The 26,230-nt window shown below is 49.0% G+C and overlaps 1 long non-coding RNA gene across 2 annotated transcripts; it reads left to right on the top strand.

Annotated features, from left to right (window-relative positions):
• The first annotated feature begins 1,664 nt into the window (after positions 1 to 1,664).
• Positions 1,665 to 24,421, top strand: LOC119150473. 2 transcript variants are annotated; one of them, XR_005105068.1, is made up of 4 exons: positions 1,665 to 1,922; positions 17,330 to 17,488; positions 18,838 to 18,985; positions 21,582 to 24,421. It is a non-coding gene; the product is annotated as an uncharacterized LOC119150473 (long non-coding RNA). The 2 variants fall into 2 exon arrangements; XR_005105067.1 differs by having other exon boundaries at positions 17,330 to 18,985.
• Positions 24,422 to 26,230: the final 1,809 nt, after the last annotated feature.

Raw genomic sequence — 26,230 nt, forward strand, 5'->3', positions numbered from 1 at the left:
ATATATCATATCCATTGTCCCCTTGACTGGAAAGGACATTTTTATGGGACTGGAGGTTGCCTGGAGCCTGTGGAAACTCGGGGGAAGGCACTACCACTTCCCTCTCCTTCAGACAAGGGGGGATTTCGTCGCTGGGAAGGATCTGCCCTGCCCAGGCATGGGGCTGTGCAGGGCATCGATCCCTGCAGCACTGGTTCCTGAATCTCAGCAGTAACCAGCCATAGTGTGTCGTCGATGAGTTGGTAAAAACCCATTTCATCATTGCATCTCCCAGAATGTATTTCAGGTAAAACAGACCTATGTTCACACCGCCTTGGGTATTACCACAGGATGGGTCATTTTGGCAATGCACAGAGGGTATTTCTTCATGTAGGACGACAGGCTGCTCCCCAGACAACAGGGAGGCTGCCTGGGGTGTGTTTAACTGATAACATTTATCGCCTTCTACAGGAATGGTGTGTGTGGTGGACATCCAGTGTCCAACCAGAAATCTGCTAGTGAGGTGGAAGAGAAAACATGCTCCGTCACGCAGCCGATGTGACAGACAGCTGTCACTGTAAAGTCACATTGTTTATGACTTGAGTGAGAGAGAAAAACGGAAAGTAAGAGAATAAGGATTCATTTTAGACAAACAGGGTGGAAGAAGTACTGGTAAAATCTAGCGTTGTGAATCCCCTAGGAAAGAGTTAATTCCTATAAGGCTTCTCTCTGCACCGAGCTGGGAACACTGACATTCCCCTCAGGCGATTATCAGCCATTGAGATTTTTTCCTGATGATGTAATACTTGTAGCTGACATCTTGCATACTCTTCCTGGTTGGGGTGGTTATCTGCAGAACCGGAATGATACCCCCACACGTTGCGCTGGCAGTTGCCATGATGCCACGTAACTCAGTCGATTTGCTTTCTTTCTAACAAATTCAGTTATTATTTTATTAATCATTGCTTTGTTGTGTAGCACTGTGGGCCAAATTATTGATTTTCAACTATTCCAGCATGGACCATTTATGTTACAGGACATAAATGAGGGGGTGCAATGGAGGGAAATTATTCCAGCTACCCCAAAAGTAGCAATACTCATCTTGGTAACAGGACAGCGAATCCAGGATCCTTCGCCTGGTGTCCAGGTAGCATGTGGGAAGGGCATTTGTCTCCTGCAGGTTGCTGTACATATATGTATATACCTGCCTGCCCGCACGAATGTTTGATAAGGTAGGGTAGCTCAAAAAGCACCAGGCAACCAAATCCTCCAATGCGTGTCGAGGGCTGAGCTGCTTTTCCAGATTAAATTTATAGTTTATAGAGGGAAGCAATTGTTTTGTGATTGCTGTGGGTTATTTTAGGTATCTACCATAGGAGAAGATGAATTGTTTCCTGTAAATGCCTGTTTATCTCTATTAACTGAGCCCAGGGTGTCTGGCTCACATGTAGATGTCACTCACGTGTAAAGACATTTCAGATGAAGCTACTGCAAAGTCTGGGAAGCGACCGCAGGCCAATTTCCCAAGAGTACCCAAGCCCCATTTTACAAAGAGCTAAGTGAATAAGTGCTTAAATTTCATGGAAACCACCGAAGACAGGGCTTCTAAGGCTCCTGAAGAACTTCCCCTACATTAATTAGAGGGTGGTGGAAGTCTTTATCTCTGTCTCTCCATTGGGGTGAAGTGCTGGTGGCTGAGCTCACAGGGCAGTGCTGGCAGCTGCAGCACAGCCCCAGCTTATCTGCTGGGCACCTGCTGGGGAGCTCCCGGAGGCAGGAAGGCCAGGACGTCTAGGCAGCTAAGTGCTAAGTATTCCCCAAAGTTTCTGCAAGAGTGCCTAGTGGAAAAAAAAGAAAAGGCTAGCAGGAGTTCTGCGTGAAGTGCAGGTCAGCGGAAGATGATGGCGTGGTGGAACGGCTGGCTGGGGCTGCCTTTGGAGCAGGTACGCGACTGAAGTGGAAAAAATACGACAGGGTGCAACTGGAATGCAGGGGGATGGAGGGAACGTAACTAGGCAGGAGGTTTAGTAATGCTGGGTCTGTCCTCTCGGGAGGAGGGGGTAAGGAGGTGGGGTTGTTGCAATGCACAGAGTGCTCTTCTCTTGCGCCTTCCAGCTCAGGGCACACATTCCCATCCTCACATCGCTGCTGGTTGCTGCTGGTTTCCACCTTCTGCAGAGGGCAGGGCAGAGAGGGCCTGATGTAAGTCAGCTCACACAAAGCAAGGCAATGGCAGTACTGGGATCAGAGCTATAGCTCCCAAGGCCTCATCCTGCAGGCTGGGCTGCGTATGCTGGAAGACGGAGGCTTTCAGACTACCTGCACAGCATGGCGCACAGCGAGATACAGGTACAGCTTCAGGAAGACATGAGGGTCAAAGAACTGCAAGAAACGTTTCAAAACATTGCTTGTGCAGGGCTGCAGGGAGATTGCTGAGGTGATCAGCAGTTCTGAGGACAAGTGGGGTGTGCACCAGGGTTTGCAGTCACCGTGTGAATGTGTCCTGAACAGGAATCTCTGTTCGATTTCAATTAAGATATGGCAGAGGCTGCCTACAGTACTGATCAAGGTAGACAGTCATCGTGAGCCTTGCAATCATCCACTAACTGACTTTTTTTACTTCCCCAATGAGAGACATCTTATGCCACCTGAGTGTGCCTTAGTTTCCTTTCCAGGATGGAGAGATCAATACTGCTTGTCTGTGGGAAAGTGAGGGGAGGAAAAACAACGTCTTTGATACAGTCACACCTTCAGTTTCTGATGCTGAGGCAGAAAATGCTCAGAGTACAAAGCCTTGTTGTTGTTGCTTGGACAGAGATGGATAGAGCCCTTCAAGAAGTCAAGAAGGGTATCTCTGGGCTGGGATCATGGGATTGCAGGATCATTCTGGTTGGGAGGGGCATCTCAGGAGTCTTTAGACCAACCCTTGCTCGAAGCCAGGACAGCTTTGAAGTCAGGCCAGGTCAGGCTGCTTGACGTAGCTGGGGCTTGAAAGGCTCCTGAACTGGAGGCAGCACAGCCTCTGCTTGTCTGGGTTGACTGTCAGGCAAACAGAGAGGCAGAGAGAGACCCGGCAGATGCGGCTCCATTTCGGAAAGGCATTAATGAGCTGTGAGGCTGAAGGATTTCCTGCAGCCAAACTTCCATGCCTGGTGAAGCCTGCTTGTCCCCAGTTTCACTGCAAGACCTGCAATGCAGTGCAGTGCAGCTTTAGGGTGCCTGGCTCGGCACAGAGCAATGGCTGGAAGATATTCCCAGCAGATGTTGCAGGCTACCCTGACCTCACTGTAACTACTAGACCTTGGTTTTATTAGCCTGCTATTAGAGCCTGGATGTATTAGATGTATTAGATCAAAAGTAAGGTGGGTACGTCTACAACACAAATCAGTGCGATGACTGCACTGCAGACATGCCCTTAGAAAGAAAATAGGTAAATATTTAGGGAAGATATGCCCCTGGCTTCTGAGAGAAAATAAATGGTAACTTGTGCTGTATGATGAAAGCAATGAAATCAGATATTCTTTCTGGCTTCTTCTCTGCTTAGGGTTTTTTTTCCTCTTCCTAAGTGAAAGCCCCAAATATTAAGGATTTATTCTGCAGAAGACTGATATTCTCTGCTTAAAGCCCTAAAGGCTTAAAAAAGTTCAAAACCAGACATTTGTCAAGTGAAGCGTTACGATCAGTTTGAAACTCAGCTTAAATACTGCCTGCGTTATCCCGTTAGCGAGGCTTCTTTGAATCCCACTTGCACATCAGAGCTGTACGTTGCCTTACAGATTATTATGGCTATTTACAGTGGCTGCTGACAGCACTCCTAGTTTAACAGAGAGCATCTTGTTCTGCAAAAGGGATGCTTTTAGACAGGATTCAGGGAATGAAAGAGAAGACTGGGAGTAGCAGCACACTTTGGGTGCATCCTCTGCATCCTTGACACAGACCGGCACCTTCACTTGGGGCCGAACATAAGTCTTAAAACCATCGTCCACAGAAGCTTCCCCATGATGCCAACCTCCCACTGCCCACCCCAGCCAGCTCCTGCCTTCTGCACCGTGCTTGTTAGCCTCTCCCTTGCTGTGATCTAAAATCAGAAGTAGGCACAAGTTTGAACCTATGAACTCTGCGCCCAAACAAAAAGAACACCCTTGGGCTTTTGAAGGGTTCAGCTCCAGGTAGATGGAAATCCACCCTCATGCTTTGCTGCCTGCTGTCTGTAAAGAGCAGAGATGGGGCAGCCCTGCACGCTTCCAGCGTGCCCTGGAGCAAGCAGGACAAGCAGCCTCCAGGCACAGCTTGTTCCTGCAATAGTGCAGCATGGGTTTGCACATGTGAGCACTGGGCAGCTGAGCACGTGCAGCTCTGTGTGCGCAGAGGACCTCTCTCTTCCCATCACAGGGAGCAGCTCCACAGGAGATGTGGGGAGTTACACCCTGTCCCTGTTAGTGCTGATGAGGAGCACAGCGAAGGTCCTGGCTGCTGGAGCAATGTGGGGCCAGGAGCACTTGTGGTTGCAGACAGCCTGCCTGCGTGGGGTTTGTCACTGCCCTTCCTCCCGTGATATTCAGAACATCACCGTTCAGCCCCCTCTCCAGTTAGGGATGGAACATGCCTTGGCAGGCATTTGCTAGCCTTCAGTGTTTTAAGGAGGGAAGGTAAAAGGGAGGAAAGGGTTTAAACTTGTTTTCATGGCTTGGGCAGCCATTGCTCCATTTTGTCCTTGCACCCAAAAGGCACCGGCCTGGCCCCCCCCGCCATGCCTGTGCCCAGGGCTGGCAAACCCCAGCTTTCCCTTGTACCGCCGCATGCACACAGAGCACTCTAAATCTTTGTACCAGCCGCCTTCTTCACAAAGTCAAAGCAACGACCTCGTCAGGGTCTCTCAAGGTCTTCACAGAACATCAGGACAGCCAGGGCCAAATCCTGCGCTTTGAAATCTCCAGGCGGTTGTTCTCTGTGACAATTGTCTGTCTTGGGTGTGAGTTGCCAATGATAGCTGCAGAAAATCTGTGCACCTCAGATCAGTGGTCAAGGTAGAAGTGGAGGGTGGAGGCATCATACTCCCCAGGAGCTGCAATACCTCTGTAGCCCCAACCAGATTTAAATGAAGGCGAAGTTTGGTCTAAGGGTTCAAATTCCTAGCTGAGCTGAGCTGACCTACTGTTTCTCCTCAAAGTCTGGGCGTATAAGTAATACCAGTTTAGGATCATCAGAGTCCCTTAGATCCTGCTTGCATGACCTTCAGCTCTGAGCTTCCTACACTTCATGTCTAGCTTAGTCTCTCCACTGGAGAGATGTTTGGAGGAGAACCAGGGGACTGTCAGAGGGACCCAGGGCAGGAAATGGTTTCATGAGCCAAAGGGAAATTGGAGAAGGTTAAAAATTAGCTGTCTGAATTCTCTGCTGATATCAGTTGGCTTAACGTAATGGAGCTGCATTAATTTACTCTAGGAAACCATATGATACCACTCCTCATGCAGGACTATGCGGGCTGAGCAATAACCTGTCTGGGAGAGATGGGGAGGGTGTCTATGTCCCATTCGGCTCTGACCCTTTGGTGCAGACTGTTGCATACACATGCAGCAAAAGACAGTGAGTTTTGCATATGTGAAAAATATTGTCTGGATGTAGGAAAGCCTTTGGAAGCACTAAGTCACATCAAGTTTTCTTTAGTCTCCTCTGAATCTGGCCCAGCGTTACTAAATAACTTAATGCTCTGCAGATTTACAATGTTTGCTGAAAACAGTTTGTATGAAACCTGACCAGCTAAAATAGAGTCTGAGAATATCTCCAGCTTGCAGAGCTGTCATTAAACATTAACAGCAAGCAGCTGGGTCTCCCGTGGATAACGCAGGCTTGCACTCCTGTCACTGCTAGCAGGAGCGAGCTTCAGAAGGAGTGGGAAGAAAACACACCCTGGCATGTACAACCCAGCCTGCGAGTCAGAGGAACAGAGGAGCCATGGGTTTAAAGTGGGACTACCTATCTTTGCCTCTGAGGCTGAAGTGGGAGGCACATGTCCCCAAGAAAAGTTAAACGGGGATGGAGCTGCCTCAGACACAGCTGTTCATACCGCTTTCCTTCGGTGTTCACATTGCTTTCCATCCAGCTCAGCACTGCAGCATTGTTAGGGGAAGCAGAGACTTTGGCAGAGAGGACATTTCACAGGGGCTCAGGTCCAAGATCAGGCAGCAGAAAGCAAAATAAAAAAGAGGGGTTTCACTTGTGGCTCTTGCGATGGGAGCTGTGTGGCATCCCTGTGCTGTGCCAGCTGCTCCAAGCAGATTTGGGCTGCTGCAGACATCTTCCTGTGGCAGGACCAGCGCAGGAGCTGGCCACCACCAGCCTGGGCACCTCCTGGGCTGCCATTCACAGCAGCCAACATTGCTTTGCCCTACAGACCTCATTGCTGTGGCACAGACAGGTGATGGCATTTGCCCCTACTCACACAGAGCCATCAGCAGCTCTCCTGCCACCAGTCCTAGATACAGTTCAGAAGACAGCTCTGCTAACTCCATGGAAACCCTTCAGAAGAAAATTATTGGGAAAAGATGAAGGCAGGTGGAGGCTTAGGGGCTGAGTACATGAGTGTCCTGCATTGGATTTGCCATGTTCTGCATTATTCTGTGGTGAATGCCCATGGCCACCTGCTCGCTGATGGGGCAAGTAGCTCAGCCAGCTAAGGAGCCTCTCGTCCAGCTGTGCTATGACACAACCCATGAATGCAGGCAGTCACCACAGGTAGCTATGGCACAGTGCCCGTGGCTTTCACCTTCCCCTGGGTGTGCAGCCGTACCTCCGGGCTTGCCTTTGGAAAGGTCCCTTTGCAATCAATACGTCAGAGATTGAAATGTGAGGTAGTGACCCTGCAGACCACCACGTCAACCCATCCAGAGCCCTGACCACTATCTTCCTCCTGGCCTCTTCCCTGTGTGGCATCGCACAAGCACAGGGTGAAGGCTGCAGGCTGGTAGCTGCAACGTGTGGGGCTTGCCCATGTCTGTTTATGGTGGGTGTCTTACCCCAAGCCTCAAAAAAGACACACATCAAGCCAGGGAGGGGATGCATTTAGTCTAAGCATCTTCTGATTATGCCATGTTCAGCACTGCTCCTAGCTGAGGTGGAGCCTGTTATCCAGTGAAGACTGGCTGGATACTGATCTTCTATGGTACAGCCGAAGGAAAGAAACCCCTAGGTTTGGATTAGTAGCTTGATTTAACCTGAAATCTCCTGTCTAAATGGGATCTGCTAGATACTTGTGTCACGTCCTTATTCATTTGAAATACACATGGTTTACCTGTGTACATTCAGGAGTCACTTGGGGTAGCACCACCCAGCTCCGTGGAATCCAGACAAGGTGGGCTCAGGATGTGCAAGCTCTGCATCGATCCCAGCCGCTGTGTCTACACAGGAACTTGACAACTCTGTTTCTAAAAGGCACCTCTTTCAGAGTGGAATTTTCAGAGTGTGATGCCACAGCTGCACAGGTAGACAGGCAACTTCAACTGAAGTTAATGAGAGATACGGAGCTAAGAACCACCACCCCCACAAGCCAGCATGACTTTAAAACTGTGCCCCATAACTTTTTTTTTAATTTACTGGACATTTCTTGGAATGGAAAACACATTTTGTAAAGACTAATGTGTGTTTCATGGGTAGCAGAGGTGGTGTTTCCAATGTAGGCTCAGCAGCAATTGGCATTAGAGCGTACAGGGGAAGACAGTGAAACAATACACAGGACGTCTTTAAAATACAGTTTGAGAGCACGTGCACTGATGAAATAATAATTGGAAGTCATATTCAGCAGGGTATGTAAGCATCTGCCTGATTCTGCCCAGAAACAGTTCCACTTGCTTCAGTGGAATTAATCATGAGACTACAAATTAATACTTTAAAACATCCTGCAGAATCATGGCCTGACCAAACAAAGTACATTCATTTGATATTTTTACACACACTTGTTTCAGGGCCCTTGCTTTGCTTGCTGGAGACTCTTGCAAGAGCTTGTTTTACTGGCAGACCTAGAGTACATTTCAAAATCCTGAGCGAGGAGTCATGGAAAACAGATTTCAAATGCCCGTCCTTGGGCAGCCACACCAGGAGAGCTGGTGCCAGTAGGGGAAGAGCCCCAGTGTCATGTGATTTATTTGTCTGGACAATGTAGCTTGGATTTCATGTACCTGCAATCCAATACTTCATGGAATGAATATCCAAACTGAGTTCTGTTTTAGACACCTAATACGTACTAGAAGCTTGAATAATGAATAAATCTGAAGAAATCCCAATATTTTCCAGGGTATTCTACCCACAGGGAAAAAGAAGTGAAATGCTTCCCTACCCTGCGAGCCACTCATTTAATTCCAGTAATAATAGTTCAGTTTCAAAGCCCTTTTCAAATGCTAATTAACTCTGACCACAGTCCTGCCAGAAAGGGAAATATTATCCCATACTAGGCAGGTGAGGAAGACAAAGACATAAAGATGCTCCCTTCCTTGCCCCAAATCTCATAGGAACTGGTGGCAGACAGAGCTGGGGAGCTCTTTTTCTTTTGGTTTCTCAGTTTCTGGTCTTGTGCTTTAGCTGTTTGCCTAATCTGTGTCTAGACACTGCTTCCTTGTCCGAGCAGGAGGGCTGTGGGGGCTGCCTGCCTCTGAGCAGGGGTGAGGAGCAGGAGGCATGCACCTCCACAGCACCAGGCTCACGCTGAGCTTCACCCGTGGGTGAGGAAGAGGGGCGGTGACTGAAAGGGGTTCAACCTCTGCCAGGGACCAGATGGGCTGGCGGGAGCGGGAGCGGGGGGATGCTGTCCAGAGCAGTGCCCGGGTCATCAGCTCCTTATCCCCCAGAACAAGGAGGGGACAACTGGACACTCGCTGCTCGGGTCTCCAAGCCCCTCTGGGAAGGGGGCTGCAGCCTGGATGGGCACAGCTGGCGGGGCTGCAGCAGGTCGGGCTGCCCGCCAAGGCTGGATGATCTCCAGGCTTCCATGAAGGGCACCCCTTGGAGAAAGGAGCACTGAGAGCCAGCCAAACCACAGTACAAGGGTGAAGAAACCTAACCCTCAGCTGTAGAAGGGAAAGTCTTGAACCTCAGGCTGGGTGCTTGGGAACAGTTCACAGAGCCTTTCTTCCCCTTCCCCCCGCCCTGCAGCATGGCCACGCGCAGGAGGAAGGGAGAGGGTATGTATTAAGGCTATTCACCATTACAAGGTGACAGCCAGCAGCTTGAGGGCTTGCCTATGGTGAAAAGGGCTTGCTGGGCTATCCAGGTGAAAATACAGCCTCATCCTGGCAAATAAAATCCAGATTGTCCTGCTGACATAGGCTAAAGCTGCTCCCCCATGGGGATAAGTTGTATCAGCAGCAAGATGTAGTTGCCCGTATAACTAACGCTAACAAGAGCATAGGTTGGGGAGGTAGTATGTTTTTCTTTTATTCCCGTGACTGACGTAGTTATACTGACCTACCTTTTAATTACAGTGCTAGCACTGCGCCTGCTGCAGCACACCTTATATTTTCCCATTTCTCTGCCCAGCAGGATGTGAACCACTTCAGATGTGGTTGAAGCATCTCAGGGCTTTTTTTGCCAAGGTTCTAATGAAAGGCATTTAGTCGGCAGAAGGTGGTGACACTTACATCCCCACAGATGGACTCCCCCCGACCCCGAGCCCTGTGCTGGCCCAGCACAGTGTGAGCTTGCCCAGGGGAAGGGCTCCAGGAGGATGCTCCCAGGAGGGACCGTTCCCGTTTTATGGATGAGCGAACCTAAGACCAGGAAGATTAAGGAGTCCTATTTCCTCCAGCCACCACCGGTCTGGTGGTTACTCAGTTGTAATTAAAAACGCAGGTGGACCAAGCTATGGGGCATTATGCAGGGGGAAGGAGCATTCTCTCCATCACGTTAAGGCAAGAGCTAGGGGCTGGGTTGTTAGAGGTGGGCATCTGTCTGCTTACAGACCTAGGTCTCAGGACCCAAATACTCCCATAATTAAGTGTACAGGTCTAGTGGAATGAGGCACCAGGGTTAGACTATTAGAGAAGACCTGCACTGGGGTGGAGATGTGAGGCGAGCATGCGGGAGCCTTGTTGGGATGGGGTCACCTGCACTGCGAGGAGATGGGAGCCATCCCATCCCTGCTGGCAGCTCCCTCGCTGCTCTTTCTCATTGTAGGAATGGAGAAGTAAGTGTGGATGTGTGCATGATGTGTGTGTGCGTGTGTAAGCCACCTGTGCTGACAGTCTTGCCTCAAAGGGTAAGGTGATTCCAGCATAACTCGCAGAGCAAGGCTGCACTTGGCGAGGGTGCCATAACGATGCCTAAAAGGGGAGAAATCAGAGCGTGGAAGCCCACGCGTGCATCTGTTTTAACTCCCATTTGTGTGATAGGAAGAGACACTGAAAAAAAAGAATGGTAGAGCATGTGCATGACAGAAACATTCTCTTTAATATTCCTGTAATTTGTGGTTTACATTGCTAAATAAATGTTAGTGAGCTTATAGGAGAAGGTGGAGGTGACAGTCTGTGTTCATCACAGATAGAGAGAGAAAGCAAATTCGCTGGATCCACCCACAAAATTAGGATCTTCCGGATCTTTTTCCCTTAACATATGCACAAGGTTTTCTCTGACTAGAAAACTCCAGAACTATTTGGCAGGTGTGTCTTAAAATGTTTATGGCCGTACTCATGACTTCACATCTGTGAAACACTGTCTGTGCAGGAGCCTGAGGGACAACTGCAGGCATCTTTCCTGGCCGCTCCTCTACAGTCCTCTCGGCAGATTTTGGCACCTCTAGTTTTTACATGAAAAAGCAGATGGGAGAGAGAGCACTTCTGAGACAGCCTAACACCTTCTTAGCCCAAAGATATTTTAAGCATAAATCTGCTAAGAGATCTCAGGAGGTTCCAGACTCCAAACTCTCCCAGGGCAGCAGACTCAGGTCTGGTGTCCTGCGCTGTGCAAAGGCAGCAGCGGTCAGGAAAGAGGTCCAGAGGCAGTGGGACCACTCCAGCCATAGTGGAGTCACACCAGATGAAGCCAACGTGAAAATTTACTGAACCAGAGGTGGAAAGACAAATCCTCCACACCAGAGAAAGCACCAAGTTGCCTTGAACTGATAACACATTTGCCTGTACGAAAGCAGCCAGTCCGTGGCTGGCCTGAACGAACGTCAGGAAAAGCAATCATGGGATAACGCCAATTTTTGGAGCTGGATGTCAGCCTCTGCTGTCACACAGCTTTGTTTCAGTGCTGGTGGGAGCGGGGTGACCCCGGTGGGAGGAAGGTGGTGTGCCAGGAAGGCATTGTGGCTCAGCCAGGAGCCGCTGGGCCATCAGGACAGGCTGTACCTGTGCTCCTGATTTGTTCCAGCTGGGTGGTGAAGGTGCTTTGGCTTAGACCTCGGTGAGAAGAAAGTTATTTGTTGAGGGAGGAAATGCACCAGCAGCTGTTGATTAAATGAAGCAGGGGCCATGATCTGACCACCGATTTGAACGCACTTTCCTGAGAGTGCTGCTATTCAAGCCTGCTGCACCATTCACTTCTCCTTCCCTGTTAATAATTACAGTTGCAGTGCCACTGGTGTCAAATCGCTGTAGAGGCACTGGTTAAGCTCCTTTGTGAGCTGTTTGATGAATATAAAAGGATCTTTCCCAAGTGTTTCGAATGTCCAGCTGCAGAGCAGCCCGACTCCTCACTGCCTCCCGGCTCCCTCACCTGCTTCAGCTCAGCACCCTGCTCCGAGTGCCTTGCCCCAGCTTCAGAGCCAGGAAACCTGCTTTCCTTAGCAAAGTCCTTGCTGACTTCGGTTGCACACAAGTGCCTTTTCAAGTGGAGGAAACGGGGTGTTGCTTGGCCAGCGTCAATACGTTGCCTCTCGGGACTGGCACCATTTACTGATGTGCTCCCATGTGTGCCGCTTTTCTGTCCCTCTGCCGTACAATGATGGGGCTTGTGCCTCACCTTACTGATGTCACTTCACAGACCAAATACTTAAGCATTAACCCTTGATTTCAAGGTGAGGTTGTTTTTAAACTTCACATATCTCCCCACTCCACTACACAGTGCTTATCCTCTCTGTCTTCAGGTTTCAGCCTTCCCCTGACTGAGCTGGAAGCAGCAGCATCCCAGCATGATCGCTGTTTCCTATTCCCATCACTGGCTGTAATTAATGGCTGCTAAAGGAAGATTGGGACTGCCTTTTATATACATTTCCCCACCCAGCACTCCCTCAAGCTCTGTGTTACTCCACTGGAGCCGTGCTGATTTATTAGCACTCAAGCAGACCTGTAGTCATAACAGGCTGGGGAATATTTTCTGTACAGGCTCAAGATTAACACAGGGGGCTTCAGACCTTGCCCAGAGAAGGGATTACAGCATGGGTAAGTGGACTTCTGGTAGATGTATCTAATAAGCCCAAAAAGCAATGGCTGGGGAGCTGACAGAAGATGCCATGCAGAGCCCAGGCCATTGGGTCAGTGCTGCCAGAGCTGTAAGCTGCTCTCTGGGCATGCAGCATGTCATATCATGGCATGGGCATGGGCACTGCCACCACCCTCACAGGCTCACCCGGCTCTCCCTTGACTCCATTCATCATCCACCAAAGCCACAAACCATTCTGCTGTCCCTTCAGGAGGCAGAAAATGGGGTGTATCGTTTCACAGGGGTGTTTTCTGCCCTGTAGAAGAGCACGTTTATATGCCCCTATGATCACTGGACACATCATGCCATGAATGGTTCCAGTCAAGCCCGTAATGCCTTCCAAGGAGCCAGGTACTATCCAGAAGGGGTGGCCTACAGTTTGCTGCCCTGGGTACTTACATAGTGCTAACTATCTTCACAAAACCACCACGCTATGCTGAGTTACATCATATCATAGTGTAATGCCTTTAAATCATTAATCTGTCTTGCTTCTGGACTAGTGCCAGAAAAGCTGATGAAGGCCAGGCTGAGTTCACATCAAACCAGAGGACATTGTGGTTACGTTTATGGTTTTTCAGAGGATCTCTCACCTGCAGCCACAAATCTGCCTTTATTTGGCTTGAGCATGATCCAAAATTACCTCAGAGGTCAGCAGTGCATGTCTTGCGGATTAGTGAATACTACTGACTAACCTAACGTAATGCATTATTATTATTCCTGGAAAAAAGGGTGGCTGTAGTCTGTTGTTTTGTAAGAAAAGTCTAACGTCCATTTTTTTCCCTTTTGCAAAAGAAAAAGGAAAGGGGGGGGGCGGGGAGGGGGAAAGACAGGGCAGTGATTTGCACCCTGCATCTTGCTGAGTGCTTGTAGCTCTTGCTACAAAGGATTCATTGTAGGCAGCACTCTAAATCGGCTTTGCAAATGTGAATTAATGAAACCTCCCAGCACTTCGTCAAGGTAAGTCAGAGGGGCTGAAGTCGGTCTCTGCAGGAGCCGTGTCAGGGAGAGGAACGGTGACTCAGGCCCGTGGTGCCCCAGCCTCCGAGGGAGGACAGTGGCACTTCCCGGGATGCCTGGTGATGCAGCCAGGGAGCTCGGCTCCTGCCCGCAGCCAGGCTGGCTCTGGCTGTTTACTCCAGCTGCTCCTGTTCAAAGTCCCTCAGACTTGGTGGTAAAAGCACCGCTGACTTTCCCCAGCTTGAGATTAAGTCACCTTTGCCCCAGTTGTGTATCTGTAAAATGGGAGCAATAATATTACCCTGCTGCCCCATGGCCGGGGAGAATCTGTCATTGTTCCCGTGGATGAGAAGGGTGCAGGAAAGGGAAAGGAGAATAAATATTTACCCAGAATCAGAAACAGATAAATCTATTTGTGCTATCGTCCCCTCCTCCAACGGCGTTCCCTTCCTACGGCAGAGGAAAGCTCCAGCCTTTATTTGGTTAAATCATTTACGTACATTAACGAACAATTAGGGAGGGAAGAAGGGGGAACCAGCCCAGAAAGCCTTCCACAAAAGAGCTGCCCTCGCTTGGGCTTGTTTGATTTAGGGTAGGAGGGGAGCAACCTGACTGTGATAGATGAGCACTCTGTCGTGACCCTGAGCGTCTGTAAAATCAAGTCTGGGTGGGAGATTTAAGACAAAGGGCCAGACACAGTGTTGATTTAAACTATTGTAGTTTCTCTGGAGTCACTGGAGCAATGAGAGTCATATTGGGAAGGTCCGGTCCCGTGGGTGCCAGAAGAGAAGGGCAGGGTCGGAGCAGCCCCGCACTCTTGGCAGGGTTCTGGCTCTGTCAGAAGAGTTGTGGGCTTTGCTCTTGGTTCTTTAATTCACGCAGCTCAGCCTTGCGCCGGTCCCCGGGGCCCAGCTGCTATTGAGAGCTTTCAGCTTTTCACATGAGATCTATTGAATGTGACAAGGTACACATGGGTCATATGCTGCTCTCTAAGTAAGCCATGTTTAAGTGCAGCATCGCAATAAGAACAGCAAAACCCCAAACCCATCCTTTTCACCCCAGTGCAAACCGCCCCACATCCCAGCTTGGTTTCTGGACTCTTCTGGCAGTGTTCCCCGCTGGGAGCTATGCAAGGGAGCGCTCTGCTGTCCCTCCGTGCATCCCGGGGGTCTCTCCGTGCAAGAAGAGTATTGAGTGCAGAGTAAGAAGCTGGTGAGCTGGCACACTCTCCTAGCACAGAGTGGCCAGAAGAGGCTAAAGCCCAGAAGGCATGTCCCTGTTTTATGATCATTTGGGCTGAGTAAACAGATCTCTGTGAGTTGGAGCTTTGGTTGCTAATTCCGACTGAAGTTCGTCAAAGCCCGAGAGATGGGGGTGCAGAACGTGGAGTAAACTAGACCGGCTTTGTGCTGAAGCAGAGGAATATAGATCAAACAAATGCAAATTCGAGGAGAAACCCTGAACCCTAGAAATCCTTGTTTGAAACCATCTTTTTTTCCTCAAAAACAAAAGCATGAGTAAAGCAAGGGTAACACTGCTATGCCAAAGTCCTTTCTGCCCTGAGCACTTTGCTAACCCTGTGCAGCTCAGTTAATTCCTACCTTGGGGCACGCATCTGAACTGTTATTTCAAACCACCTCCTCCGACCAGAGAAAATCAGTAGTTTAGAAAGAGGGCACTGAGCAGGACCTCCGGGACCCCCCAGCTCGTTCTTAGCATGGCTGATCTGCCCCTTTCTTATGTGTTGGAGTCAATTCACTCCCACTTTCTCTGTCACAGCAGCCCTGGGACAGTCTGCTGGTTTTTGGGACGGGGCTGTGAGGTGACTGGGGGCACAGTGCCCTCCACGAGCCAGGCGGGGATGGCTGGTGACACTGCCAGCCTGACTGAAGTCTGCCCCGTTGTGTAGAAATCCTTTGACGTGGCAAGTGGCCATAACAGATCAGAGCTGACTCAAATCCCGGTGGGTGTTTGAAGTTAGAACTCTAGAGGTTCAAATATTAGCCTACTCCATCACCTGTCCATCAAACATTAACTTACTCCACCAAAACCACAATTACCTGGTCCCTTGGCTTCACTGCTTCCCATACCGGCAATTTTTCTTGAGACAAATGCAAACCACTGCACCCTGCACACTGCTGCTCTTGCAGAAGGAGATAAGCTCCAGCCCAGTTATGGGAGAACATTAAATACCATCGGTTCACAGCTGGGGATTTATATCTGGCTGAGGACTGAGGGTCAGGGTAAAGAAAAATAGTTTCAGTACATCTGTGAGTTAGTTGTACATCAAGTCTGCCTTCATCTTGGTAGTGAAAGCTGGATTGCCAATGCCATATATTTAAAAAAGCTCGCTTGAAAATCATACGGAGAGGTGTCCTTTTAATTGGCTTATGGTTCTGGAGGTACTAGGAGTCTGCTATTTCCATGCTACTTATTTTTCAGGGTAAGTTAGGTCCGTGCTGCTGCTCCTGGGAGTGGGGAGAGTCTCGGATAACCCGTTCCCTGGGGATAGCAGGGCTTGGAGGAGAACAGGCTATGACTCATGACGAGAGCTGGCAGCGCTGCACTGGCAATGCAATCTGTCCTGTCCTTTTTGCCTCCATACATCAGCTGAAATCTTCTGGGAGCCAGAAAGTCTCAGAGGAGCTTGGGCCATCCAGCCCTGTCTCGCCCCAGGGCTGTGCCCCCGAGCAGGTGAGGAAGCAGCAGGGGAGCAACGGGGCAAGTTGGTGGGATGCCCTGGAGGTGGCCTGCAGATAAAAACCTCTGCTCTCTCTCAAAATTCAACTGGTGCCTGAAAGGTTATAAAAGTAACAAGCTTTCCCTGATTCTTCTGAGATGCTTACACAGCTTGGGTCCCATTGCTTTTGAGAGATGGGAAACGGTGAGGTTGCAGGAGGCAGCCTTGTCCTTGTTCTAACGTCAGGTCTTTGCCCAGCTGTGAACAGGATTATTTCTATGTGTATTATCAAGATCATGTATTATACTCACAAAATGTTATTTTTAACCTCTATATATCATGTACTCCAAACTCAGTAATGTTTAACTGTGAGGGTGTATTCCTGGCCCTACTTCTCAGCAGCATTAGGAGGTTTGATTGAAGTGCTTTGAAATTCTGGGATAAAAAATACTGCCAAAGTGCTATGTATTATAATCATTACATATTTAGGAGACAATTCAGTGATCTGATGAATGAATGGGGATTTCACTCGCTATTCCCTCAACCATAAACATTCTAAATGAACAGAGATTGCAGAATGAGAACCTGCTTAATACTGTAAACTTTGACATAAACATGTAAAGCTGAGCTGGTGGTCACATTTCCATCGCCTCGCTGAAGGAATGCGCTTTGGACTCATTTCCCTGTGCCAGGATTTAGCACTCGCAGCTTCCATTCTGCGGAAGGTTAAACTCTGCTGCCAATGTTACCATGCTATAATATTTGAAATGGTTTTGCACAAGGACTGTGCAAGGCAGCTCTGGCTGGGGTGATCGAAGCAAAGTCATCTGGCTGCCGAGCAGGGGGGACAGGCTCCTTTCTCAGGCAAATTGCTCGGTGTTATTTTTAGCTGCAAATATACTGTCTGGTGCATTTAGTTTTTGGCTTGCAGGGCTGCAGGACACATCACCACGGCTCCTGCTAGGAAAAGTGACAGGCATGTGTAGGGTGCTTGCCAAGTGTGAGCTCCCTGCTCAGGTGGCTGGCCAGGAGCTGACAGGGAGCCTGGCATCGCCGGGGAGCTGCTCTCGGCTCCGGGAGCGGGAAGCCATGCCAGGCAGGCTGGCAGCACTAGTCCCTACATAGGAGCTCAATAGTTGTGTGTTACAGGACAAAACATCAGTTCCTTTACTGGTAATAACATAATCATGAAAATTACGTCAGCTGCTGTTAATTACAGATTAACCCTTTCCGACCCCGAAGCAGACAGAGGAGTGGGTTGTGCTTCTTGCAGAGCTGAGCTGCCCCAAACTTTCCTTGCAGGTACAGGTGACTGTGATGGGGTACAGCCCATCTCCTTCCCACAGGGTGTCCAGGCTATCACTGTGACTTCAGCTACAGCGAGGGGAGCACACCCCGCGACGTGGTGACACCCCACGACGTGGTGACAAGGGAATGGGACGGTGGCAACTGGCTTTGGAGGTACCAGGTTATCTGCAGCTCGTATCAGGGAAAGATGCAAAACCCCTTGCTCTGTTCCTCTCACCCCTCGCAGAACCGAAACCTGCACTTCTGCAGGGGCATGCTCTGGTGTCAGAGCACAAGGATTTTTTTCAGTGTGAACGACAGCAAGTTTCCTTGAACCTGTTTTTCTGGAGGAGTATCTCCAAATGGATAATCACCCCTTGTGCACCTGGTAGTGGGCTGGAGTTGCAGTCAGGTGGGAGTTTACAGGATCTCAGGCCCTCCTCCTATGGGGCTGTGATGAGAAGGAACACCTTTGCTAAGGAGGCATTTATGGGTAGCAGTTATTTCTTGCACCCAGCCCTCAGGCAGGTTGCAGCTTCCCTCCTAGCAGGAATGAACTCATTGCAGGAGGTGACAGAGCGCACGAACAAGACTTTAAATACATTTCAGGCAGTTTGTGGTATCTCTTGCACCTTTAACACAGCAGGCAGCCAGAAAGCAGGTGCTGATAGACCAGGTGATAAGATGCCAACACCTGAATTACGCCTTGCGGTATTTCTGGTACATTACAGCAACAGACTAAAGATCTTAAAGCCCAGGAGAGTATCACAATGACCTAGTCAGTCCATCTGTGTAAAACAGCCCAGGAATTCCACCTCAGTTTTTACTCCACCAGCTTGAGTAATGTGTGGCTGAATTTTAGTGATGATTTAGAAGATCTGCTCTTGAATTATACAGGCTTCAAGTGGTGGCAACTTCATGCCATCCTTCAGTGAATGCTTTCAGCAGTCATTTACCACAGCTGTTAAAAACTGGCACCTCGCTCCTTGTTCATACATTGCTCTTTCAACTTACAGTTTCTGGCTTGCCAAGTGCTCTGTAACCTCCTGAGGAATTAGAAGTAGTGGGTAAGACCCAAATTCTCACCTCTGACCCCTCCAGCATCCATTGATGCTCCCCGGGGAGCGAGCCGGGGTGCAGCCCTGCAGTGCCCTGCCTTGCTGGTGAGGTGGGCTCTGCGGGACGCGTCTCCCGCTCTGTGTCAGGGCTTCCTTTGGTGTGGATCGGTACAGCTTAGGTCTCCTGCAGGAAAACAAAGCTGGTTTAGTAACCTGACCAACCCGATAAAGTTTTCCCTGAGCATCAGCAAATATTTTAGAGGTGAGGTGGCAGATTGCTTCTTACTGCTATGCACATACCTACATATGTAAATAGATATAAATTTATATGAGATGTAGTCTTTCTGCTACTCCTTTAAAAGATTTAAAAATCCTTTTCCCAGGGTGTGTGTGGAAGCTGTCATATTTCTAACATGTTGCCAATCTGCATTTCCTATTGATCTTATCTACTCTGCTGTGCTGCAGCAGTCTCTGTTTCACATCGTAGCCCTGGGGCCTCCATCCTCATTAGAAATCCTTTCCCGGGAGACTGCAGATCACCAGCTGATCACAGATCCAGTAGTAACAGACAGCAACCAAACTCTCCGAGCCCCTGAAATAAAAGCAAGAAACGGTAGGTGAAGCACAAGGTACCTTACAAGCAGGTTTCCCCTGGTCCTGTTTAGCAGCCACAACAGTCACCAGCCCTCTCAAGCACCTCACAGGCATTAACTGCCAAAGAAAACAGCATGCACTTATCACTGGAAAAAGCAGGCTTTGGGGATTCATTGGTCAGAGGTTTTCTCCTCGAGGAGCTACACTGGCCCCAGAAGTTGCTAAAACACTTGGTTAATGCAGCCTAACACAGCACAGCATCTGCCTGGCCCAGGTGGTGCCTGAGATGGGTGACAGCCGGGGCAGGCTAGGGCATGGCAGGCTCTGCTCCATCCTGGCTCTGTCCCCAGCTTTCTGGCAGAATGTGCTGATGTCCTGGGACTTGAGTCAGGGAAGGGTGTAGGGACTGTAGGTGTGGTGGTGTAGAAGGGTCCCCTAACCCCAGAAAGGGGGTAAATTAGTTCCTTTATGCACATGATTTGCTTGCCAGAGTACAGCCAGCTTGCTTGTGGCTTGATGATGTTTGCAGGGGGTGAATCTGCAGGGCAGCACCCTGATACAACTGTCTGGTGGGCAGACCCACTTCCCTCCTGTGCTTCAAGCCAAAAAAATGAGCAAGCAGCTCACGCCAGGGACAGTGATGTTGTCAGCAGCCCAGCCATGGGTGCAGCTCAGGCTCAGGCTGGCCCCAGGACCACAGGGTTGCCTGTGCCTGGGATGGTGCCTGTCCCAAAGGTGCTGTGGGATCAGTGTCTCCGCAGTGGGGCTGATGTGCCCTTGATGCCCAGCCAGCTGCTTCCCAGCACTGACAGCTGGGGACAACGCTAGAGTTGCTAGTGATGCTCTGCATGGGGACAACCTTGTCCCGCCCTCATCCCATGCCAGGCTCTGCCTTGAGGTTTCCCACCCTCTCAAAACCTCACCAGCCCATGCAACTCCTTGCTGCCTCTGTGCTCCTTACACCCAGGAGCACATGCAGCTGAAACTTTTTTTGTTGTTGTTGTTGTTTTTTTTTAATTTGGACAGTAAGGAGTGTGCCCACCTCTCATATAACTCAAACAGCAGAGTTATCCCACTTCTCTATCTCTCACAGTACTTGTGGGTAAACCCTGCTGTCCCGGCAGCACAACCCCCACAGCCCCCAATACCCTGAAGCCTGTGGGGCAGCAAGTGTCCAAAGGGCCTGAGACTGCGAGAGCAGGTGAACAGTCTCTGCAGTTACAGCAGCAAGAGCACAGTTTATGGGAGCTAAAAATGCTGGTGCCTCAGCAATTAACTGATCTGACTGGGCTTTTTCAGCCTGTCTTCACCCCAGAACTGCTTGCCAGGCACTGCCTGAAGTTGCTGCTTTTCTTTGACATGCCACCTTCTGAAAACATTGTGGAAAACAACTCCTGGACTGCATCAAGCTACCTCTCCCTCTTGTTGGGTTAAGCCACACGTGTACGGTTTTCCCAGCTACAAATCTTAACTGTGCTCCTTAGCAGGACGTTAAAACCCATGCTGAAATCAAAGTGGTATCCTTCATCCTTACGGTCGCAATAAGCTCTTGAGCCCTGCGCTTGTACCGTGCCTAATGCAACATGACCCTGGCTGAAAACTGGGGATCTGCTGAATCCAATAAAAATAATACATAAAAATTTCATTTTATATTGGGAACAAGGCAGCATCAGTCTCATATCCTTTTTAATATACAACACATGTGAAAATCAGCTACAGGAGCAGAAAAAGCTTTCCTGAGTCGTGCTTTTCTAAGGCAGGGTTGCTGCTTACCCCTTTTCTCACAGCAGGCAGAGGAACCTCAAAGAAGCAGGTGTTTTTCATGGACAAGACAAGTCCCCGTTCAGTGCTTGTAGTCTGCTTGAAACATGCCACTAATCTTCAGAGGAGTCTCTGCTCAGCTGTGCAAACATGATTTTTTTTTTTTTTTTTGAGGATTAGGTTCAAATTCACATGACATTTTGTGGCTGTGTTTTAAAAAGAAAGATGAATCCCCAAAAACAATAGCATGGATTACCTTCCATTTGGAGAAACAGATTGCAAGTTTTCCTGCAATCTAGGGCTGGACCAATCTCAAAGTTATACCACTCTAGCAGCTTCCATTCGTAGATTTCATGTCTCTTTAGTAGAGGAAACATGGTAAAATCTTGCAGCTTCCGTGGGTTAGGGACGGGAGAAAGAGGCCGAGCTAGCTTAAAGGATTTCCTAAGTTTGTGGAGAAAGTACTGGGCGCAGCCAGGGTGGGAACTGACTCCCAGCCTTAGAAGGTCTGCTTATGGGCAAAGCTGTCCATCTCACAGTACTTACGAAAACAGAGTGGGAAGAGTTACCAAGAAGCTCGTTGGGAGAAGCTGTTTTATATTCCTCAGTGTCTGTCCATCTATTGAGCCTCGTAAGAGGTGCTGGAGAGGTAAAGTGCAAGCACAAGCTATATAAAAAGGAGAGGAGGAATCAAGCATGATACCAGGGATGAGTTTTGAGCAAAGGTTCAGCTTCGCTCTTGTTTACCCCCTTCCACTGCACCCGGGTCACTCTGAAGGAACTGGCTTGAATTAAGCCTTTCTGGGGCTGTCCCCTGCATGCAGCGTTTTTACATTGGCATTTTCTCCTTACAGGACAGCGAGGGCTGTGACTGGCACCATGGGGAGTAAGTGGCTGGAAGGCTAACGATGCGACCTGCTGATATCTCCATTTTTACTACATCCAATTAAGCAATAAATGGTTCTGGTGGAAGTGTGGAGGCACACAGATTATTATGCAAATCAGGTCCCTTTGCTACCAGTGGGGTCCTGCATTGCCCGAAATAGCACCGGTAGGATATTAGTGCAAATGTCACCTTTCCTGTCTGTTAGTTATTGCCTCCCATCTCACCCATCGTGCGGCTTCCCAGAGGTCAGAGCCATGATTTCTCACAGACTCGGGACTGAAATGGATTTTAAAGAGGATATTTAACAAAGCTCCAGTCACCTTCCACGAACCTGCTGATGCAACCAACACTGGTGGCTGGAGAGCCTGCCGCAGTGGCAAGGACGCCTGAAGAAACCACCTTGACTTCTTCACCAAGAAATCTGTGTGGAGCCAAGCTATGAACTGGCTCACGGACATGCTCCAGACTAGAAAAGACATGTACTTTTGGGGAGGTGGTGGACAGAGCTGCCTGGAAGCAGCAAGCTGAGGGCTCTGGTGGAAATCTGGGGCTTTACCATCAGTTTACTTATACCATTAAAGAAGTAGATTGGAAGGAGTGACACTGAGAATTTTTAATCCCTTTATTTCCCAAGTTATTTTGCCCTCACTGATTCCCTCAAAGAGATCTCTTCTGCTCCGTGTCCCTAAAATGCGAGCGAGACAAGAGGTGCGGGCTGCTTGCCCCCATCCCTGCCACTAACCGTTGTTAGCTGACAAAAGCCATTGTTTGCTGCCACTGGTTATTGTTCCAGCGGTGGCAGCAGCCCCCAAGCGCCAGTCCTCAGCTCTGGGCCCTTTTTGTGCTCGGCACAAACAATTGCACAGTCCCTTTCTATAGATGGCTGCAATTTAAAGAGAAATACTTTTCTCTGCATTTTCCCACAGGCCCCAAGGATGCAGAAATTCACAGGCTGGCTGCAGACACCCTGGTGAAGGGGGACAGAGAGAGAGAGCAATCGTCACCCGTTGGTATAGCACGTGGCCCAGACTAAGCACACTGCAATTCTTCAGGTCACAAAAGGTATCGCCTCATCAGCTGCACTGGGGTAGATCTGTCCCTCAATCTCCAGATCAAAACCTCTGAGTTTATATCACAGTTCAGTGAGGTTTACTGCAAAGTTCCCGTCTCTGTCCCTGGTGCAAAACTACACTGAACTGAACTTGTCCAGATTTTGCAAAAGAAATGTAATTGTCCGTGGCCAGTGATGCCAAGATCTGATCTTTGGGCACAAGGCTGACAGAAAAGATGAATGCAAACAAACCCAACTATGTAAAATGTGCAAGGGACCCTGATAACAAGGCAGTCCACATCATTTGGTGATCTCTTGAACATCCACAGCACAACTCCAAGATGCATGATGAAACCTGATCAAACTGTGTGGATTTGTTCGAATTTGTCTTGGAGTTTTGAGGGTTTATGCAAACATGGGACTCAGGAGACAGTCAAGCATGTAGTCTGAAACAGAGCCAGGAGTGCCACGTGTCTCTGCAAACCAAAGGTCCCACTGCTCATTATCTCTGGGGATAAATGATGTTCACAACTGTAAATCAATCTTCTGCTTTAGCCTCTGATCATACTTTGCTTTGCACCAGGGTAAATCCAAAACTGCCTAACCTAACTCAGAATAAAATAAAAGAGAGAAAGAGACAAATCTTTCTTTTCCTTCTGCAGTCAACAAGGCAGAAATCAGGTTTTTCTTCCTATGCCTAAGTTGGAGAGAAAGGGATATTTACCCTTTCAGATTGCAAATTTAATTGATTCTTGCTTGTCCCTTTGGGAGAAAAGGAGTGCAGTGAATTTTTAAAATGTCAGGAGGCTGGTAAAGATGGGCAGATCCCTTTGTCACCAGGCCATTATGCAGAGCTGACAAGTGGCCATCACACCCTGAAATCCCTGACTTGCTGTGATTGCTCCAGAATTGAGATAGGAGAGAAAATCAAGAGACAAATATGCAGGTTTTAGAGTTTCCTCACTGCTCTGACAAGTTGTTCATCAAACAGCAGCAAAGCAGTTTCAGTGTTTCCTTTGCCTTCTCCTATGAACTGGCTTCGCCCCCAACAAGCCGGGGCACAGACCTCAGGCTCCGTGTGCTCTGCAAGACAAAACTGCAATGGATTTTATTTTGAGAGCCATGTTCAAACATAATTCACACTGGGAAGGTGCTATCAAAAAGCCTCGCTCCTATGCCCCACTACATCTTCTGGTTCCAGGTGCCTGTGGTAGGCATGCGACAGGCAGAGCCGTGCTGTGCAATACCCCTTGGAGGCCATGTCCCCATGGTGGCTCGGGACTCAGGCACAGCATCGTCCCCTCCCACGCATGCTGGCAGCTCCCACTCCACTCTGCATCCTCCCAGGCTGCAGCTAATCTCTGCCACTTCATTACTGGTGGCCTGGCTTCACTCAGCGGGGAGGTGTGAGCTACACAGCCTTTGGAGGCTGAGAGCTTCGTGCTCCACATGCCTCTTGTCTCTTGCCAGCCACAGTAAAACGGGGGGCTGGCAATTGCTCCATGGGTTGAATTTCCAGCACGGCAGCCTGCAGTGCTAGGAGCCATTCGCCGAAATGTAAGGAGCTGGCTGGGACACAGTGCTGTTGCCCAGCGAGAGCTTCCCCACAGCCCTGGCCACGGAGAAGCTGGGAATTCCTGAAGATCCAGCTTGTCACGGGGCACGTGTCAAAGGCTGAATGACTGTTGCTACCTCATGTAGACTGCAAAGGAGCCCAAGCTGCAGAGGGTACCTTCTGGTCACCGAGGAAGGCAGGCTGGGGCTGTAAAAAAAGATTAGTTTTATACAGTGTGTATAAAACATTCATATTAGAGATAATAAAACATTATATATATACATTTATATGAATATTTGTTTATTCATTCATTTATTTTAATGCCTTAATTCTCCAGAGGAACCAGCTTATATCCCAAAAGATATTTCTGCCACAGGCAGAAAATCAGACTTATTTTAAGGCGCCTCGAGTTGGCCACAGAGCAGAGGCTTCCCCATTCCCCCTAGACTGGTGAAAATCCCTACCAAGCTGACAGCCTAGAAGGCTCTGGACCAAGGAGGAGCAGAGCAAATAATGTAGTGTGAAGGTAGCTGCTGTCTCTCTTATTACAAGTTTATTTGTTTCATTTTTCCAAGTTACACTAATCGTCTCATCATCATGCAGCCCCTTTGCTCTTCCTCCACACTAGCTCCCAGGTTTCACCACACAGTCCCAACAGCAATGCTCTGATGACACTTGGTTTTTGAAGCATCACTATAAAGAGCAAAAAATGGAAAAACCCAAGCATTACATGCAACCTCTTGATAGTGTTTCTAGTAATACTTTTACATCACCAGTAGTGAAATACCATAAAGCATCTCAAATGCTTTCCACGGTTGTGGTTTTTTATTCTTCCCTTGCTTTTCCCACCTCTTAGTCTGCCCAGTGTCACTGCCAGGCAATTTCATGTTTTCTTGTGGTCTTCACCATACCATGGAGGTGACCATGTCCATGGTGATATCAACCTGCACCCAAAGCAGCCACCAGCCCTGAAGTCCTGGCTACACCTCTGGCTCAGCAAGAGTAATTTCCCGGTTTCCCTCAAGCTGTTGCTGGGGATAGTGGGGCCAGTGCGACCACAACACTGAGACCCTACACTGCCTGTGACCATCGTTTCCACCAGCCTGGGGTGCCGTGCTGCTGGCCAGCTCGCTGACCAGAGCAGAGAGGCTCAGTCTTCCAGCAGCAGACCCCACTGCACGTCACTACACCCACCACCACTGTTCGGGTGTCTCAAAATTTTATTTTTAATTTGGATTTCAACCAGTTTAGCAGATCTGAGGCAGAGCCACTTGACCCAGACCTTCCTCAACTGCAGATGCTGGCTCGAAGACATGGTCCCAGACTTCGCCGCTTGCTACTCCTCTGGGACGCGGACCGGTTTTAGTGAGGGAGCACGTTTTTGTTAGCTCAGTCACTGAGGTCTCCAACACTTCATTCAGTTCTTGTTAGTATTTACCATCTGGGTCCACTGACTTAGTTTATTAATTTGTTTCAGCACCTCCTCTTTCAACACCTCAGGTTCTTCTTGTGCATGATTTTTATTAGCTGAGTGTAGCAAGCCCCTCCAGCACCCTCTGTGGAAAAGACCAGTGTGTAAAGGGATCAGATACCTATTAAGCAATAAGATTACCACTTTGGTTAATTGCTCTGCTTCCTAGTGACCTGGTGGACAAATTTATTTTCCCATGTATTTGAAGGAATAGGTATGTTTGTGTTTTGTGATCTTGCTATTTGCTCTTCCAATTAGCCTTTCTGATTTACTTCTTATATTTTAATGATGGAAGATTTTTTTTCTTACAGAATTATGAAAAAGCAAGTCCTTTTCTAAAAATTCTAACTGAGTTTTTAATCTAAAAATTCTAAATTCTTTCCATGCTGCAGGAGCCCGATGCTAAAACAAAAGCTGCCTTAAGCACCATACCCCTTGTACCTCCCCAGGCAATAAATCTTCCTCATCCAGCAACTCTTCTGGCAAATCCATCCAGCCTTTGCCTCCCCACCCTGGACTCCCAAAATGGTCACCCATCCT

The sequence above is a fragment of the Falco rusticolus genome, chromosome 6 (assembly GCF_015220075.1).
Source record: "Falco rusticolus isolate bFalRus1 chromosome 6, bFalRus1.pri, whole genome shotgun sequence".
NCBI classification, from domain to species: Eukaryota; Metazoa; Chordata; class Aves; order Falconiformes; family Falconidae; genus Falco; species Falco rusticolus.